We start from the raw sequence: 7,220 nt of genomic DNA, 5'->3' as shown, positions 1-7,220 counted from the left end.
AGGTATGAATTTAGTGCCATTGTATTGCCTGTAGGGTGACTCTTACTGTATTATGTCTGTGTTCCCTTCTGATCTATGCGCTTTTAGGCTCTCTCTTTGCTTAGAGGACCCCTTTCAATATTTCTTGGAGGGCTGGTTTTGTGTTTGCAAATTCCTTTAGTTTTTGTTTGTCCTGCAAGCTTTTTATCTCTCCTTCAATTTTCAATGACAGCCTCACTGGATATAGTATTCTTGGCTGCATATTTTTCTCGTTTAGTGCTCTGAAGATCTCATGCCAGCCCTTTCTGGCCTGCCAGGTCTCTGTGGATAGGTCTGTTGCCAATCTAATGTTTCTACCATTATAGGTGAAATATCTCTTCTCCTGAGCTGCTTTCAGGATTTTCTCTTTGTCTCTGAGACTCGTAAGTTTTACTATTAGATGTCGGGGTGTTGACCTATTTTTATTGATTTTGAGAGGGGTTCTCTGTGCCTCCTGTTTCCTTCCCCACATTAGGGAAGTTCTCTGCTATTATCTGCTCCAATATACCTTCTGCCCCTCTCTCTTTCTTCTTCTGGGATCCCAATTATTCTAATGTTTCATCTTATCGTATCACTTATCTCTCGAAGTCTGCCCTCGTGATCCCGTAGTTGTTCTCTCTCTTTTTCTCAGCCTCTTTATTTTCCATCATTTGGTCTTCTATATCACTGATTCTCTCTTCTGCCTCATTTATCCTAGCAGTTAGTGCCCCATTTTTGATTGCACCTCATTAATAGCCTTTTTTGATTTCGACTTGGTTAGATTTTAGTTCTTTTATTTCTCCAGAAAGGGTTTCTCTAATAACTTCCATGCTTTTTTCAAGTCCAGCTAATACCTTTAAAGTCATGATTCTGAACTCTAGGTCCGACATCGTACTAATGTCCGTATTGAGTAGGTCCCTGGCTGACGGTACTATCTCTTGTTCTTTTTGCTGAGGTGATTTTTTTGTCTTGTCATTTTGTCCAGAGGAGAATAGATGAATGAGAGAACAAAATGCTAACAGGTTAACAACGTCCCCAGCCAATATACTCTATACAAATCAGAAAAGACCTGAAACCAGGGGAAAAGAAAGGGAAAGAAAGAAAAAAGAAAGAGAAAAGAAAGAAAGAAAAAACAAAAACAAAAAGATAAAAACAAAAACAGAACAATACAAAAAAAAACCCGAATATGATCAAATATGATCAGGCTAGTGCATAGATCAGTGCCACACACTAGATTTTGGGCGTATTTTGGTCTGTTAGAAAAAAGTGCCTCCTAAAATTTTAAATGAAGAAATACATATATGTACAAAATAAGGGTTGATACAATGAAGGGATGGAAGATGACTGTAAAGATGAAAATTATAAAAGATTTTATAAAAGGAATTGATACGATAAGAAGTTGTTTGAAAAAAGAAAGAAGATTTAAAAAAAAAAAGGAGAGAATGTGATCAGGCAGGAGACTAGAACAAAGCCATACACTAGTGATTTAGGGTATATTTTGATCTGTTAGAAGAAACTGTGTCTCAGAATTTTAAAGAGAGATCAACTTATATATATATGCCAAAAATAAGGGTAAGTACTATGAAGGGATAAAATATGACTCTAAAAATGAAAAATAAAAAATGTTTTTTAAAAAAAGGGATTGATAAGATGTTGGTTGAAAAAGGGAAAAAGAAAAATTAAAAAAAAAAACAGTTAAAAAAATTAACTTTGAAAAACTAATGAATCATGGTAAAAAAAAGCCATGAATTCTATGTGCAGTATTCCCCTAGCGCTGGAGTTCTCCCGTCCTCCTTGATCGGTAAACTTGGTCTTGGCTTGCTGGCTGTTCCTATTGATCTTCTGGGGGAGGGGCCTGTTGCCATGGTTCCCAAATGTCTTTGCCGGAGGCGGAATTGCCCCGCCCTTTTCGGTCCGGGCTAAGCAAGCTGCTCAGGTTTGCTCTCAGGAGCTTTTTTTTTTTTTTTTTCCAAGATTTTATTTTATTTATTTGAGAGAGAGAATGAGATAGAGAGAGGGCACGAGAGGGAAGGGGGTCAGAGGGAGAAGCAGACTCCCTGCTGAGCAGGGAGCCCGATGCGGGACTCGATCCTGGGACTCCAGGATCATGACCTGAGCCGAAGGCAGTCGCTTAACCAACTGAGCCACCCAGGCACCCTCTCAGGAGCTTTTGTTCCCTGCAAGCTCTCCGTACAGCCTTGGAGGACCAGGGTGAAAATGGTGGCCTCCCAATCTCCACCCGGAGGAGCTGAGAACTCGGGGCCCCGCTCCTCAGTGCACCCCCAGAGAAAAGCAGTCACTCCCGTGTCCCCGGTCTCCGGCCGCACTCCGTGCTCACCCGGCCTGTGACCGAGCGTTGCTATCTCTGGCACCCGACCCCGTGTGGAGTCTCCAAACCCAGCAGATCCCTGCGGTGCGCTCCCGCGCCGCTCCTCCCGGGGGAGGAAGGGGAGTCTCCCCGACTCTGCCGCTTGTTGGGTCCCTGCTGCAGGAGCAGTGGCCCGACTGGGCCGCGGATCACAGTTTATGGCCACCCCGAGCTGAGAGCCCGCGCCTCGGCTCCGTCTCTGCAGCCGGCTTCCCCGCTCCGATCCCTGGGAGCTCTGCCGCACTCAGGCTCCCCCGGTCTTTCTGTGACCCCGAGGGTCCTGAGACCACACCGTCCCGGGAGGGTTCCACCCCCCGCTTAGCCACTGGAGCGACGTCCCTCCGCGGAGCCGACTTCTAAAAGGTCCGATTTTGTGCTCCGCGGCTCTAGCACTTGCCAGAAGCGGCCGACGGAGGCCCCCTCCCTTGCCGTCTATCCTCCCGAACATCGCCTCGGATTCACTTCTCCGCACGTCCTACCTTCCAGTAAGTGGTCGCTTCTCTGTTCAGAGAGCTGTTGGTGTTCTCCTCTTCGATCTCCTGTTGAGTTCGTAGGTGTTCAGAATGGTTTGATCCCTATTCAGCTGAATCCCTGAGACCAGACGAAATCCAGGTCTCCTGCTCCTCCGCCATCTTGCTCCGCCCCCACCAGGAAGGGGAGTCTTCTACATAGCTCTGCTGGCCAAGAGGATTCTCATGAGCCTCATTTCCTGCAAATAATATTTCTTTTAAACATTTTCAGCGTCATCTTCCAAATGTAAAATCCACATTCATCAGCTGAATACACGTGTGTTAACCTACAACCCCACAAGGCTCCAAAAGGAGTGTCCACACCCTCCTGCTTCCTCATCCTAAACCAGACCAGGGTTTGAGGCCCACCGCGGAGCACATTTCTCTGTTGAGAAGAGACAATGGGCACCTCGCACCTGCTGGCTAAGGAGATGAGGTGGCTAAGGGGGTCCAAGTGATCGCCGGCCAGGCAGACGCCTCACAAGTCTGCTCAATGAGGGCCAGCGCCCTGAGTTGAACAGTAGCTGGGGGCCCTGGGGGGCTTGCCTGAGGCCCCTCCCTGAGTCCTGTGACAGGCTAAGCAAAGCAGTGACTCCCCCCACTTCCTTCCTTTCAAACTGTAACCCTGAAGCAGAGACACCTCACAAGCCAGGACAGAGAATTCAGTGTCCCCCTTGAGAGGCTGCCATCACATAGGACCCCTGCTGCTGGGGATCCATCGACCAGCATTCAGTCAACAGATGCTTGCAGAATACCCTCCGGGCACAGGCCTGGGCATGGACCACTTGCCTATCTTCATGGAGCCTGCTCTTGAGAGCGAGGGAGGCTGACAGTAAGCAAAGTAAGACAGCCAATGGCAAAGGGAATGTCTAAATGCCGCCCTCACGGGTTTAAGACGAGCTGACATGAACAGATGGAGCGCTGACTCTGAACTTGAGCTGGTGAAAGAGCCAGGGAGCCTCTCCGCTCTCAGACTTTCGGGTGACACCTGAGAACATCATACGGCTTCTGTTTTGATTGTTTGTTAATCTCACACTAGCAAAGAGCTCCTCTGGAATTGTCACCTCTAGAGGCGTCACAGCCCGCAAGATGGAAACGAAATCCTCCACACCAACACCCCGAGAGGATGAGACGGCTGAGAGGAAGTCCTCATCCATCTGACTCCTGGCTCTTCACAGCTCCTGGGACCCAAGTCCCAGAGCAGCCGGGATCCACACACTCAGATGTTCACTTAAGCCGAGGGCACGGTGGGGTTGTCAGCAACGTGGCCTCCCCCAAAATCAAACTAGAAGCACAGGGAAAGCCCACCTTCCCAAAAGATGGCACGAAACTGAAAGTATCCATTTCCCCACCATCATCATCACTAGATGTTATTACTCCTTAAACTTTTGTCACTTTGATGAGTGAAAAATGGAATTTTTTGATACTATCATTTTCCATTTTTCAGTATGAGTGGGGCTGTCTACTGTATGTCATCTTCTGGAAATTACCCATTTATATCCTTTGACTACTTGTGAATTGCTAATATTTTTTATTGACTTGTGGAAGCTATTTACATATGGTATGGACATGATGTGTTATGTACTATATATATATAGTACATAATATATATATATATATATGCTGAATATTCTCTCCCAGTGTGCCAATTTATCAAAATCTTTTTGATGTCTTTCATCTTTATCAAATTACTGAACTATTATGAGTTTTATACCTTTCCTGTTTATTCTCTTGGATTTTCATCAATGGATAATTATCTGACCTGCAAATAATTGCAAAGTTAATCTCAGCTTTCTTCCTACTACACCTGATTTCTTCTCTTGGTCTTCCTGCACTGGTGAAGATTTTCAGTGTGGACTAGCTGATTCCTGTTCCTAACATTTTACCATTCGGTAGGTTGTTTGACATAGGATTTCTGATAAATATCCTTCATCAAGTTAAATAGTTTCCTTCCATTCTTAGCTTATTGCTATTTTTTTAAAGATTTTATTTATTTGAGAGAGAGAGAATGAGAGATAGAGAGCACGAGAGGGGAGAGGGTCAGAGGGAGAAGCAGACTCCCCGCCGAGCAGGGAGCCCGATGCGGGACTCGATCCCGGGACTCCAGGATCATGGCCTGAGCCGAAGGCAGTCGCCCAACCAACTGAGCCACCCAGGCGCCCCATTGCTATTTTCTAAAATAAGGAATGAGTCTCGAATTTTAGCAAATCGAGATATTAATTTTTCTCCCTTGACCTCTTAATATTCTTTATGATTCCTATATAATTATATTACAATATATAAATTCATATATATTTTATAACATGGATATGTAATGAATACTATCTATAATACAAGGAATAGAGTAAGTATTTATGTAATTAAATATTATTTACATATTATATAAAGTTTATAATTCGTCTTACTCCATGAACACAGCACGCTGACCCCGTTCTGCCCGTTCGTTCTGTTTAGCTAATACTCAGGTATTCTCACTCGAGCAGTAGCAGAATGGTTCCTTTTCTGCTTGGTAGCCATGTCCACGCAGGGCCCCCTGGGTATGCCAGTGTGGAATAACAGGGGAAACGCTCTGTTTCTATAAAATGAATTTAACAGAAGAAAAGAGGTGTTTCCTGAAAATGCAGCAAAGCTGGCCTGGAAACCTCCCTGGGCTCCATGCCCACTCCGGGGGGGGGGGGTCATGGAAGTGGGAACACCTCCAACCGACTGTTTCTTCCTCCTACCCAGGTTTTTCTCCTTTCCTTGAAAGAAGGCTGATAACTTGGGCTTTCCCGGGCATTTTCATTTCAGCTACATTTTCATATTGTTGGCATGAAAGTCAATGTGGTGTTCTTGCAAGTGTGAATCTCTTCAGTAGTGTAACGGCTTTCTCTCTTTTTCTTTGAGTAGGTACCAAAGATCTATTTTATTGGTCGTTCCAAAAACTTTCGGATTCTTGATCACCCTGAATATGGGTTCTATTTCATGACTGTGCTTACTTGCACTTACCAATTGATAACTCAGACCACTTTATCCTACTGTGTCAATTTCTGATCAACGCTGTTATTAAAATTTCTTAATATAATTGTAGGTTTGTCAATTTCTTCTACTGGTAATGTTTTCTTTTTCAATATTTTGTTGTAAGGTGTTGTAAGGTTAAAGGCTGTTGTATGTTCTTACAAAATATGTTCTATATTTTATAACTACAAAATCTATAGAGTATCCCCGATTTTTGCATTTAATGTGTCTTGCCATGAATTCCATTTTATTTTATATTAATATCGACACACCTAACACCTATCATAATTTAAAATGTACATACTCCTTGGCCAGTAAGTAGTACTTCTAGGAATTTATTCTCATCCACACGCCTGGGCAACAACTGAAACGAGAGGAACAGTTTACTCACTATAGGCTTTGGGTAGTAGCAAAACACTGGGATCAACCCCAGCGTCCATTCACAGGGTCTGGTTACACAGCTCATCTGCATCTGATGGAAGAATGGTGCTCCTGATGGGAGATGATCTCATGCTATATTATCAAATGAAAACTGCTGCTGGAAGCTGAACGTTCTGCAAAGATGTCAGCATCTGTGTGATGGAGGCGGGGGGGGCAGCTGGGAGGAGGAACAGACTCCCCACAGGCAGCCCCATGAAGGAGGATGGGGCCTGGAGGCAGGCGGCTCACCTCTCAAATACTGAACTCTCGCATGTTGAACAATTAAAATTGAAAAAACAAAAGAAAACAAAACAAAAAACCCACCCACATCTCCCGTGAGCACGGTCAGTCCTGTTTCCATGTTTTTGAGCTATTTGTGTTTTGTGTTGATTATGTTTCCTCATTTCTATATATTTTTTTCCCTTCCTCCACTTTCCTTGGTGGGATGGATAAAATTTCGGGCCTTTTTTCCTCCAGCGGTTAGGAAGGCATAGTGCCCCTCTGTCCTTCTGTCTTGTTGACAAGTGTGTCTCATTGGGGGGCAGACACCCACACTCGCCTGCATGTGAGTGGACCCAACCCCAAGGGACCGATCCAAACTCCCCACATGCACATCTCCAGCCCAGAGTCCGTCTCTCAAGGAACCTACGAAAACCAACATTGCTTCATCGGCCTCATGAAAACTGTGGCCTCCCTCCCACTCAGGCCAGTCCCTCAGCACAGCTTGGCCTTTCCTCTCCCACCCGGACCTGATTTCCTGGGAAGGAGAGCCCTGCACTGTTATGCATTTACATTTGCTCTATGTCTCTTCTTCTGCAAGGACGGGTTTGTCTAACATGTTCGAAGAGCCCTGAGAAAACATAAATGGATCCAATGTGATCAGTGAGAGATGATCGGTTATTAAAAAGCATATCCCTGGGGCGCCTGGG

Source organism: Eumetopias jubatus, unplaced genomic scaffold, assembly GCF_037043125.1.
Source record: "Eumetopias jubatus isolate StellerSeaLion01/CBP00866 unplaced genomic scaffold, mEumJub1_p1.0 scaffold_5, whole genome shotgun sequence".
NCBI lineage: Eukaryota > Metazoa > Chordata > Mammalia > Carnivora > Otariidae > Eumetopias > Eumetopias jubatus.
This window is presented reverse-complemented; position numbering follows the sequence as displayed.